At 47.8% G+C, this 13,349-nt stretch overlaps 1 long non-coding RNA gene across 1 annotated transcript; it reads right to left on the minus strand.

Annotated features, from left to right (window-relative positions):
* Positions 1-454: 454 nt before the first annotated feature.
* On the minus strand, positions 455-13,091 carry LOC124108699 (uncharacterized). Its single transcript, XR_006856751.1, has 2 exons — positions 12,865-13,091; positions 455-2,409 (listed from the first exon to the last, which is right to left on the minus strand). It is a non-coding gene; the product is annotated as an uncharacterized LOC124108699 (long non-coding RNA).
* Between the last annotated feature and the right edge of the window lie 258 nt (positions 13,092-13,349).

Consider the following 13,349-nt stretch of genomic DNA (forward strand, 5'->3'; position numbering starts at 1 on the left):
GGGGAGGTAAATTGGGAATGAATGAAAGGAAGTGCTATCGTTTGACTGTCCCCACCAAAACTCCTGTTAAAATCCAAACCTCATTATGAATAAATGTGATTATGTTATTTAATCCTCATTGTAATAAGAAAGTGGAAACTTAATCAGAATGTGGTATTTGAAGGCAGAACCTCTAGGAGGTAAAGAAAGTTAAAGGTGGGGTCCTCGCCTCAGAGAATTGTGGCTTTAGAAGAAGAACAGCAGAGCGCAGAGCTAGGGGATGTCCTCTCTTGCCCTGGGATGCTCTCCAGGTCCCCACCCGCAAGAAGGGGGCTTGCTAGATGCAGCTGTTCAGCGTTGAACTCCCCAGCCTTCAGAACCACCATGAGAGGCATAAACCTTTATCCTCTGTAAATTACTCTTGTCTTTGAAATTCGATTATAGCAACCAAAAGACAAGCTAAGACAAGAAGTAGTCAATTTATGGAGTTCATTATCCAAAATGTGATACAGATTACAGTTGTAAACAGGTTTCAAAGGCGTTTAGATAAATTCACATGAAACGAACCCAGAATAAATTATTAAGGGAAACTAGGACAAAAAGATAACATGCATTCAGCACTTTTCAGGTTACCAAACATTTACGTATTACTTATTCAATCTCTAAGACATTCGAAAAGGTAAGTACTAGGTCATCATTTCAGATAAGATCACTAGAGGCTCAGAGAACACAGGCCACACATTTGAATGGTGCATCGATTCTCTTGATCTGATATTCTCAGTATTCCATCAGGTTGTTTTCTGAGGAGTGGGGGTGGGGCTGGGCAAGATAGTCACTAATTTGGGCAAACTGGCTACAAAGCTGTAGTGAAAGAACCTGTGGTTCTGGACTACTCTGTGGCTTTGACTGAGGGGGTTGGTAAAGGCTCTGATATTCATAACAGCAAAGTGTGAAGCCACGACTTGGAGAGTTTCCTATGCTAATGTCAACCACGAAACTGTGCCATGAAACCCACACACTTCCCCTCGCCCCACCCCGGCACAAAGTGCTGCCTTTTCCCTAGCTTTGTTATTGTCTTCTCCCCCTAAATACACACACACACACACACACACACACTTCTGTTGCATCCCAGTCCCCTCTTTCTTTTCTCTTCTCATAGCTCTTTTGCTTAGTTACACACAATCTTTGACTTCTACATCAGCTTTCCTTATCTATTTGAAGAAAATTTTTGAACATCTTCCCAGATAAATTCCAGAGCCCAGACTACCCAACGACTCCCACTGAGGATCTGAGAAAATCCATGTCGTCGTGATAGTTAATATTTACTGAGCACCTACTTACTACTGTGTGCAGGGTACCAGGATAATATCTCTCATGCATTCAGATTTCTAAATGCCTCATGTAGTCCTTGCAGTCACACAACCACCTTGGGAAGCGTTACTATGTGAATTATGCCGATAGAATCTGAGACAAAGATGAGTCAGCAACTCACAGAAAGTCACATGGCGAGGGTCGTGCAGTTAGATTCCTGTGAGACTTCCACTTCACAACTTTTGCCTGACTTTTCAAATACGCTTATATCATCTAAGATGTTTACCTCAAGAATAAATGTTTCGTATTAAAATATTTTCAACAACTCATGTTTGTAATCAGATAATTCTATTTTATAGTATTCTTAGTTTTCTTAGGGATTGGTTTATATAGGCCCTCTCCTCTTCTCCATGCTACTAACATCTACTTCTTAATTTCCTGGCATCTGGCAACTAACCAACCTCTTCCTCTAGTTCTCTTTTCTGAACTTAGTTTATGCAACAGGAAGACTGACAGGCCCTGGGGAGCTTAGAGGCTCATCTCTCCTCTTATTTCCACAAGCCTCTCAGGTGTTCCCACAGTCCTTTGAGATACCTCTTCCTTGCACTGCCATGTTCTCTGCCCATCCCGGAACCCCATGCAGAGGCGGTCAGATGTAACCAGCAGATTCCAGGCGGTCCTTCCCCATGTCTCCTTCACTTGGACTTCTCCATATCATCATGGCTTCCACGATGCCCAACGGTCTTGCTTTCCCCTCATGAGCAATTGTTCCTCTTTCATCTTCCTCTGGCTCCTCTTGATTTGCCTTTCCCCTTGGTGTCCCATCTCTAAGGTTCAGCCCCCCACTCCTCTACTTCTGCAGTTCTTCACAAGTTATTGCACACATCCCAATGGTTGGACTCTCTTTGTAGCTAACTCCCCAAAGCCATATTTTAACCCATCGCCTCTCTCTTTAGCTCCTCCGCCACTTCCAGCAAACTGCCAGTCACTGCCACGGGGATGACTTGTTGGCACTTCTCATCCAAGCTGTCCAAGCAAAGCATTTTTTTCCTTCCATTGAAGCATCCCCTTCTTCTGATATCCCTGTTCCTAGCAGATACCACTGTGGTTTTAGTCACCCTGGAAAAAAAACAAAAACAAAAAGAAAGAAAACATCAGCAATGACCAAACCAAACAACAATTAAAAAAAAAAAAAAACCACACCTATACCGTCATCTTTGATTCCTCCATCTTCCTCACCCACGATATCCTATTAGTCTTAAAATATAAAGACATTCTACTGCCACATTCTTATAGCTTGTTCAGAAAATCTCGAGTGACCTTCCTTTGCCTGTTGATGAAATGCCTGACTTTGCATCCCACATGCTCCATTGGTAGCCCAAAGCAACCCTTCTCTGCTGGTCTGACTCCACTCCATTTTCAAACACATGCCAAGCTTCGTTGTCTCCCCATTCTGATTCATGCTACTCTTTTTTTATTTGTTTTAATTAGTTACACATCACGCTACTCTTAATACCTTCTTCTCTGACCCACAGGAGGGGTTTCCTCACCGCCCCACCCATGATTTAATGAGTTTTCTGCTATAGTTTGGATCTGAAATGTCCCCCAAAGGCCACAGGTTGTCATCTTTCAGCATTAATAAGAGGTGGTGGCATCTTTAAGAGGTGGGGCCTAGTGAGAGGAAGCTAGGTCACCGGGGGCATGCCCTTGAAAGAAATAGTGAGACTCTGGCCCCTTTCTCTCTCTCTTTCTCCTTGCCTCCCAGCTGTCTTGAAACAAGAAGTTTCCCCCATCATGCACGCCCACCATGATGTACTGTTTTACCCAAAAGCAACTATGGACTGACTGCAAAACTGTGAACCAAAATAAACCTCTCCTCTTCTTAAGTTGATTATCTCTGATTTTGTCACAGTGACAGAAAGCTAACACAATTTCCTAAATTGTTGAGGTATTTATCAAGCTGCACTCTTAGTTTTTATATGAATTTCACCTCCTGTAATAGGATAAGGTCTCAATGCCTCAAGCATCTCTTCCTAACAGCTGCCCAAGCCTTACACATGGCAGATCCTCATTATTCATTTGATGGATTAGATGGAATTGGGTCTCAGCCTAGGAACCATCACGTTTCCAAGACCTCTTCCTCTCTTTAAATCAGGAAAATATTCTCTTCCTTATAACTTATTTGGGTGTCTGTTTTCTCCTATGACCTGGACATCTGCTGTTTGCCTCTGCCAACAGTGACAAATGGGTCAGATCTTTGGAAAAATGGTGATAGCTACTGAGCCCTGTCTGTGTTCCAGGCACTGTCAGAAGAACAGACATATTTTAATTTCTTTAAACTTCTTAGCAACTCTATGAAATAGGCACTTCAATCCCCTTTTACAGATGAGGAAACCTAAGCACTGAGCATTCAGGTGGTATTTCCAAGCTCAAACAGCTAGCATGGACAGAATCAGATTCCCACGCAGCACTAGAGCTGTGGGCTCCCACCACTATGCTATAAAGATATGCAGATTCAATCCGGGAAGACTTCCTTGTAGATTTTGATGGTGCAAATCTCAAAACCCAGAGCCCAGGTTGGTCTTCATGTGTTTGACCAAACCAATGTTAGTGTGTGAGCAGTGGAATGGGGTTGGGTTTGGGGGTGGGAGTAGCAACCTCTGTTTGCATCTGCTGCTTAGATTTATTAGTAATTTCCAGCATAACTTTCTGAGAGAAGATAGAACTTTCCATGACTTTATTCTCACACTGCCCTCGAATCCAGGGCTCATCATAGTAGGTGACCCACACTTTCAGGACTGAATAGAATTTCTTGGATAAATCAGCGTGCAACCCCTACCTCCCTTTTAATGCTTCTGCCGTCTGCCCCCACTCCTCCCAGCCTCCTGACACACACCCACTCCCTCACGGAGCAGGTGCACTTCCGCAGAATGTAAGCAAATCAGCTCTGAATGTCAAAACAGGATTTTACTCAATTATTAATTGGGGGGAACCAGGAGAACAGCAAATAAATATCCATCCAAATGAGGTCATGCTATGAAGTATGTGCAGCCCTCTCTGATCTAATACTTAATGTAAACTTAACTGTCTGAACAGCTCTCCAGCTTCTCAGACACAAGCCAAGAGTCATCAGACATGGCTTGTGATAGATAGTAACGCAGCAGCTGTAGAGGTTCAATGCAAAGGCTAATGGCTAAATGAGAAGCTGTCCCTCAGAGACAGGTGCCCAGAGGGCAGAGGCTAAAAAGCTTTTCCAAAGAGGCCAATCTTCTCAAGCACAGGCCCAAAGCTTGAGCCCTGAAGTCTGTAGAATTCGGGCTGCCAGTGAGGATTTTGTGCAGGGAGGGCAGGCCCTGGACGAGCACAAGCCTCCTGCTTCTCAAAGCCCCTCATCAGTCAGCTATACGGGGAGACATAAACATCACCAAGGGCAGAGGCAGGTGGGCTGGTTATTGACAGCTGCTCTCTGGTTGTCATATATTTAGGTGTCAGGGCCAAAGAGGAAAGGGGAGGAAAAAGAGAGAAGTGGAGAAGAAGAGGGAAATATTCAGAGTGCGAAAGTCCCAGCTCCTTCAACTCACCCACTTCGTTTGCCAGTTCCTGGCATCCATGTCTTTATAGCACCATTCTCAGATTCCGGCAGGCTGCCTTCCTGTGGCCTCCAGAACTGGCGACCCTTCCCTTTCTCATCCAAGTTTGTGCCCAGCATGTGTGGCACACCAGGCCACCCACCCCTGGGTTCAAGACCTGTAGATCCCCTGCTTCCTCTTCTCTAATGACTCCCTGAGTGTTAGGATGTGTCTGCTCTTAACTCAGCATCCAGACTCCAGACTCTGCTCCCAGAGCCAGGAAGTACATGAATCAGTCACTCCAAGCAATTCCAGCAGAGGGCTTCTCAGGGCCCAGTGGGAACCAGCCACAGAAGTCTCTTATGGGGCTGGGTTCAGACCACCCGAAGGGCACCCATGCCACCCAGGCTGCATGGAGGGGCAGACCTCGAGTTCAATCAGGTCCCTAGATGCTGGAACACTCTATCACCCACTAAGGTACAGGTAGGGGTTAGGCTGCCTTGTGGCTCTCAGCCTGCAGAGCCGACTGATGAGCAGATGCCAGTTCTAAAGGTAGGAAGTGCTGACAGTGAACACAAAGCAGTCCTGCAGCAGAGAAGCAAGGGGCAGGAAATGCTCCCACTTCCCAGTCAGCCAGGGCTGGAAGCCCCACTTCACCCTGAGTGTGCTTCAGCTGCCACGTAGATGCACGGACTCTACGTGGCACATTCTTTCCTACTAAATATCCTTCCAGATTAAATCTGATTTTTGAGCATCAAGAGCAGCCCTGCACCAACACCTTTGACTTGGTCATCGGGAAGGGTCCAGGGAGAATTGACCCATGCCATGTATTTCAGAGATTCTTGGTGGCTGTCTCTCACTCTCTGTGGTCCTAGCTTCTGCCAGGTTATACTGTCTCTAGTCTTGGTGTCAGTAACGGAGCCCACAAGTCTTTATGAGATGACCCTCTCTGCTACTGGACGGCTCCCTGGCAGCCAAGAATGGGTGAGCCCTACCCCAGGCCTCACCCTGTGCTACCACCTCTTCCACCATCCATGCGTTCTCTAATCCTACAAGGTAAATATTGTTCCTAGTCCACATTCAGAAAAAGAAACTGTGTCTTACATTAAGTTGACTTCTTGTCTGAGTTCACAAGATGGCAAACCCAGAATTGAAATGCTGCAAGCTTGACTAGAACAGGGTTGCAAACTACAATATGTACAGAGGCCAGACATCTGGGCAGCAGTGAAACTATGCAGGAGTAAGAAACGTGCAGGGAGGTGGCACTGGTGGTGAACAGAGGTACAATTTTCTTATTCGGAGGAGGCAACTGCCCCACCAGATCCTGTTTATTGTTTCATGGCAGAATGTGAACTTAGGTGATCAGGTCTTCAATCTTTTCAAGAGAGGCTATGAATATGGATTGGTAAGAGCGTAGTCTCCCAATTTGTGTTGGTGGTGAGTGCAATCTTTGAAAGTCCCAGAGCAGGCCACCAATGGGTGGATCTCATAACCACCTCAGTGGGCGGGATTCCTGATGTTTGCCCCAGTGCAACTCAATTCCAGAGCTTGGGGTCTTAACCTTTGGACTTTACTGTCTTAAAATGATCAGAGAGATTCATTCTTTGATGAACAGTATTCTTCCCATCAATTCCATCTACTGGCCTCAGCTCTGGCATCTGAGGCAACAGATTCTCAAACACCATCTTCGCATCCTCTTCTTGGATTGAGCATGCCTAGCCCTGAAGCATTCTCCTCTTGGCCCAGTTTGCAGGACCTTTTCCATCTTGCCCCACAATTCCAAGCATGCTCCAACACATCTTGCCTGATCACATGACTGCCAAGATCTACTTTTTGGACATGTCCTCCAGGCCTGCTCTGTGCATGCAGAGGAAGGCAGGCTCTCAGCCCACCAGGGCTCATCTGAACATGAAGTCCAAAGTCACTGGGCTTCCTTCAGGGTCATCCCTTTAACACCTATGGCTTGTGAACCCACAGGAGGCTGAGCTTTCCTTCAGAGAAGACAGTCCACAGCACCAAGCATGCAACTTACTGAATCATAAAACAAACCTCATTCTCCAGTACCTCTTTCCCAATATTTGGAGGATTTTCCCATGATTCATCATGCCTAGTGGAGGATTCATCTCTGTTTCCTGTACTGAAATTTTCACTGCCCAGAACATCCACGTGTGTAGACTACAAGCCTGACCTTTACTTCATATAGACTGCAAAAAAAGCTGAGGACTCCTGGGTCAGAGGAGCAACTCTGATAGCACAGCCCAAAGTCTCCACCCTCAACGAAAATGAGCTTCACTCACTGCAAAGTGGGCAGCTCCTTCGGTTTCAATCCCACCTCCCAACTTCCCTTGTGAAATAAGGAACTGCAAATCTGGTGAACTGGTGGAAACTGAGAAAAGCAAAGTGGCCTCTCTTCTATTCTCCCTCTGCCTTCTGGCCCTTTCTTGTAGCCTCTGGGGCTGGGGCTGGGGCTGAGCTGAGCAGCTGGGTTTCCCCCACCCCCCCCCGGTGGTGACTCACAGATGTAGTGTCTCTGGCACAGATTCTCAGAAAAGTCCCAGCTGGGAAGGCTTCCTGGTGGCCAAGTGATCCTTCACAGCTGCCAGACCAGCCACAAGGGATTCCAGCTGGTGCTAGGTGATGAAGAACAGACCCAGGCTTTTCCCCTTGGCTAAAGAACCTGTCTGTTCTACTTGCTAGACTCAGGATGTGATTCATCATGGAGGATCTCAAGGAGCACGGATGCCCTCGGCCCATCAAAACCACATTAGTAAAGCTATTACTGCCAAAGAGCATCAGGTTATCACCAGGTACAGTGCAGAGAGGTCCCAGAATGCCTGTGTGCTACCAAGTGCGTAGGCATTGAAATTGGTGCAAGGAGGGACAAACTTCCAGGGATGCCCTATAGCACATAAAGGTAAACTAAGCTTTCAGTGAACCAAAACATTGTGCAGGGTCCAGGTTAGGCAAGATCACTAATGTTAACACTGTTTTAGGCAACAGAATCCTTTACAAACAAAAATCTCACATAAAATCACAGGATTCAGGCAGGTCCAAGGATAGATAGATGCTCAGGTGGACACCAAGGTGGAGCCAGGAGTCATCCCTTCTCAGGTTCCCTGTGACACACACCCACGATCCCTCAGCTCTTCCACCAAATCACAGTGGTTCCACCCCCACCGTAGAAAACCCACCACTCTAGCTCAACCTCTTACTATTCAGAGAGGGAAACTGAGGCTGATAGTGCAGTTCTGTGTTAGATTTTTGTTGCTGTGACCAAAATATCCAGCAAGAACAGTGTAGAGGAGGAATGTTTATTTGGGCTCATGGTTTCAGAGATTCAGTCCATGGTCAGCCACTCCATTGTCCTGGGTCCAAGGTGAGGCAGAATATCATGGTGGAAGGGCATGGTGGAGGGAAATTGCTTCAAACTAAGGTGGGTTGATTAGGTCACAACTCTCATAATTCATTCATTTCACCTCTGAACATTCCTGCATTCACATGGGAGCATTTGGGGAACCTCATATCCAAACCATAACACTTTCCCAGGGTCACATAGTAGATATGTATTTTAAATGCAGCAGAATAAGAAATCTTGTAAATTCAAGCTTTCAGTGAACCGCAACATCTGGGTAAATGGGCTGTCCTGCAGGTCAATTTCCATTTTGTCTTGGCCACTTTCTAGCTACCTGTCCTCAGGTAAGTTTCTCCAGCTCAACTAGCCTAAGGCTGGCCCAGATCTGGAGGCCTCTTGACACATCTCCTCCGGCTCAACCTCCAGTATCTAGAACATGACAAGACCTCCTCTCAGAGCTGCTCATCCATTTTTTTTTTTTTTGGTCTCAACAGAGCAAAACCTCAGGGTGAGCAGAGAATGGGGAACCCAGGCAGCAGACGGACTGTCCCGAGGTCAGGCGCTCTGAGGCTGAATCAGGGCCATCTCCATATGGGGCTCAGCATTTCTTCTGCAGCTCTCAGAGCCACAGTGGCTATTGGCAGGCCACAGCTGGAATACCACCACAAGTGTCTTGTTTTGACTGTGGGAATAGAGAACAACGAGGAAGAGAGGGACTGGCTGGAGAAGCAAGGGAAATCTTTCAGGAAGGAAGGCAGCACACCAGGCCCTCCCACCTGCTGCCAGGTCTGCCTCACCCCTCCCCTCATGCCTCGCTAATCAGGGCTTTCTCTCCCCTTCCAACTGTTCTCCTCTCTTCTGGACCCACCCCTGCACCTGGACCCTCAGCTGCCTGATGGTGCTCCTGCACTCCTCACCTAAGGAAACCTCTCTCTCCTCTGCAGGCATAACAACCTGCAGCCCTTTCAAATGGTGACTGCTTATTGTCCCCATCCCTCCCCCAGAGTGACCACCCTCCTACAAAAACCTAGCTCTCATGAGACTCCTGGGACCAGCTTCCCTTCCCCATTTGACCGTCCGTCAACAACCTGATCTCTCCCAGATCATAAAAGCCTTGACACCTGGCTCTCAGGCTTCTCCCTTGGTCCAGGAATCACCACTGATGTCCAGCTCCTGTGACCCATCCACCCAAAACCTTGGACTGCTTCACCTTCAGATTCCCACACCCTGGTTTCACTCAGGCACCCCAATTAGGACCACATGCTAGCCTTTGACAGGACCTGGAAATGCTACTCTTGGAAATTTTAAACTCAGTCATCCCACTCTTCACCCTGTCCTTCAAACAAATGCCACACACATGACCTCTGGCTCGTTACTGTCACCTTCTCCCTCCCTCTATCCCTCTCTTTTCTCTCAACCTATTAGCATCCTCTTCTCCTCAGTTCTGCCAATGGTTAATTCAGAACCCTTGGTCGTTGCATGAAGTGTTTTCTTACGAAATTTTCAACTCCGATAACTCTCATCCTGCTGTCACTCTCCTTCTCCAGCAGAGTCCCACCTGGTGGCCTCCTCACTCTTTTACTTAGTCTCTAGGATCCTGATGGAGAAAATCACCCAGCCATGAGGGCTGGAAGTATTACCGTGTCCTTCCTTCTCGCCAGGCTCTGTACAGAGTTCAGCTGGTCTCAGTGAAGCTCATTCCACCCCAGATTCCCAAGTCCTCTCAGGCTGTGTTTTGAAGGAGTCCCCCAAAGTTGTTATGTCAGAAATGTAATCCCCAGGGCAACAGTGTCTGGAGGCGGGGCCTACTGAGGTGAGTAGGTCAGGAGGGTGGAGACCTCAAGAATGGATTAATGTTATTGGGGGGAGCTGGTTAGTCACTACAAGAGTGGACTTGTGGGGCTGGGGATGTGGCTCAAGCCGTAGCGCACTCGCCTGGCATGTGTGCGGCCCGGGTTCGATCCTCAGCACCACATACAGACAAAGATGTTGTGTCCGCCAAATACTAAAAAAAATAAATTAAAAAAAAGAGTGGACTTGTTATAAAAGTGAGCTTTGGGTCCTTTTTTGCACGTCCATCTTCTGCCATGGATTCTGCCTCACCAGATCCCGTCCCATGCTCTCAGACATCCCAGCTTGCAGGGCCGTGAGCCAATCAAATGTCTGATCTTTATAAATTGTCCAGTGTTGAGTATTCTCTTAGAATAACACAAAATGGACTAAGACACTTGACCTCCACCAGCCCCTTCCCTCTCAGACAAAGCCAATCCTAGTCCATCCTCCCTCTCATCAAAGACGAGCACCAAGTCTTATCCGAGCATATTGTACCTGTGCTCTGAATCTCCTTCTGACTCCCTCCCTCCAGGAATCCTCTCCCCTTATTTTTCCTGAATCTTCAAGTACTCATTTTGTGCTCATTTTCCTCCATAAGGTTCTTTCCATGTTAAAATGAACAACCTCAAACAAATGAAACACCTTTTGAATAATTACCTTCTCCTTTATCTATTTTCATCATTTCTTTTATATTCAAATTTCTTTAAAGGGTTCCTCTTCCACCTCCTCATTTCCTTAGTACTCCACCCATGGGGCACAGCCTCTGCCCAATACTGCTCCACTGAAACTTTGCCTCCCTGTTGCTACCTCCAATGACACATCCAGTGTCACCTTGAGATATGATGGGGGGGGGGTATAGAAAAAGAAAGACTGAGTCTCCAAAGAGAAGCACCCATGAGCAATGAGCCATTGGAATGAAGAAAATGCCCATGAACCTTGGAATAAAGCAAAACTTTTGCTTTCAGCCAAGCAGGCATTCCTGAGCAACATAGCCTGTGCCCTTGACCCATGCCCCTGCCTGCAAAAAGTAAGGAAGGCAATATGCAAGTGCTAGAACAAGGAGCAAAAGTGGGGAACTCCACTCGGACTCCTAGTCCAGCCCCTAGCTACTGTCCCTCTATAAATATTAACAGCCCAGACCAGTGAGTGGCTATCTCATCCTCTGGAGATGACCCATATTCTCTCTTGAATATGGTTTACCCCAAAAGTTTCTCACCCTCGAGATGGCTGGCATTCTCCCCTGAAAGTTTTATTTCCTGTTTTACTCCAAACGGTATCTCTCCCTGGAGATAGCATACCTTCCCCCCATCTGCTTTCCTCATCTGTCTGTTCTCTGACTGGCATGTGCTGAAATTCTTTTCCCTCCTGTATACCAAGGACCTGACTTGTCCTGAGTTCACAGAACTCTTCTCCTGACCCCGGGGCTGCCTTGGCACTCCTGGGCCTTCCTCCACTGATTTCCTCCTCCTTTCCCTCTGCCACCTGCTCCTTCTTTTCTGGGCTCCTAAGTGTTCCTGCTGCTTGGCCCCTAGGGTAATCTCACCCATGGACTTATCCATACAGACTTCCAGATCTCTCTGAGGATCTAGCCCATGTCTATCCCCCAAGCTCCAGGCAGGAAGATTCATATCTCCCTGTATTTCCTCTGCAGATATCTCACAGACCTCCCCCCTAGACCCTGCAGGTCTAGGTTGGACATTCTGACTCTATCTCAGCACTCTCTCTCTTTTTGGTGCATGTCTACATGGTGTCTGCCTGGACCACCACAACAGTTTCCCATCTGTCTCCCCACCTCCTATATGGTCCCTTCCACGTCCACCTATAGGCCCATCCCCCAAAGTAGCCAGAATAATATTTCTTAACAGGATAATCCCACCACAATGCCCATCTGCTTAATATCCTTTAAGATTCCCCTACCTCCAAAGTCAAGTCCAAATAATCTTACAGAGCCTTTCAGATCCACCCTGTAAGATCTGGTCCCCACTACCCTCTCTAGACACCTCTTTAGTTTCTTGCACATAATGCTCCAATCACGACGAATTCCGTATAGATCCCTTCCCCCTCCCTGTTGTCTCCCTTCATGGTTTCACAGGTGCTGATTCCTCTTCTTAACTCCCCATGGCTAACTCCTGCGAGTCCTTCAGTACTCAACTCCTAGACCCTGTTCCAGAAGCCTCTTATGGCCTCCCCAGCCCCTCCTGTTTGTGTCCTGCAGTGCCCCATGTTGTCCTCTCTCCTGACATTTCTCCTGCTCTGTAGTAACTGGCTGTTCACTAGCCTGACTCTCTGATTCAGCTTTAAGGGCCTTAAGGACTAGCACTGGGTCCTATCTTTGTGTTCCCAGTACCATAGGCCCAAAAGCTCAATGCATGCCGTGGATGGATGGATGCATGGATGGATGGATGGATGGATGGATGGATGGATGGAGAGATTGTGTTTTCTCAGTAAGCCTCAGAAGGCACCAGATTTCCTGGGAGAATAAAAACCCAGTTTCTCTGAGCCTTTCGGTTTTTACAGTGTCCTCCCTCCTGTCCTATTCACCAAGGAGTCTCCGAGGTAAGGGGGCAGAGAGAGATCCGGGTTCTTTAGCCTTAAGCTTTTCACCTCCCCTCATTCCGGCTCAGCACTGACACCTGCTCCTTCTCCCTTCAGCCCATCGGGGACTATTAAGGGCTCCAGGGAGGCAAAGCACAGACCAAGGAAGTCAGACTTTTTTTTTTCTGCCCTCACTTGCTGGGGTGACACAGGAAGCCTCTGAAGATTGTTGACAAAGTATCATGCAACCAGGTCCCCTCAAACCTGAAACCAGCGAGCACTTACCAAAAAAGAAAGTGCCACTGAGTGCGTGCGAGGAGGAGTGAGCCGAGATCCAAAAGGACATGGGGTGCAGGGAAGGGCGCCCTGGATGCTCTGGAAAGGATGCTGAATGAGGTGACGCTGGGTGGAGGGCTGGCTGGGGGTGGATGGAAAGAAAGGGCCAACCCCAAAGCATTGACTCTCACAGTTTCCCAAGAAGGCCAGGGACTGGGGCCCCTCCTTGCCCTGTGCTTCGGTGACATCCGGGGCCAGCTTCGCGCCAGGCAGAGTGGGCTTTGTGCTGCCATCTGGTGGTGGAAAGGAAGACCAGTCTTCAAGGGTCCGGGCCTTGCAGCCTGGTGTGTGCGCAGATGTTGGAGTTTGCTGGGGCTTTGCGGGGGACAGAGGGCTGATCAGGTGGAGCAGTCACTGAGATCCTCGAACTCTTGCTCCTTCTAGAAGGTGCGGGATTTATTGCACTTTCAGTTGTCCTTTTTGCCCAGCACTTA

The sequence above is a fragment of the Marmota monax genome, unplaced genomic scaffold (genome assembly GCF_021218885.2).
Source record: "Marmota monax isolate L192 unplaced genomic scaffold, Marmota_monax_Labrador192_F-V1.1 WCK01_AAM20220418_F8-fsc00181, whole genome shotgun sequence".
Lineage (NCBI taxonomy): Eukaryota > Metazoa > Chordata > Mammalia > Rodentia > Sciuridae > Marmota > Marmota monax.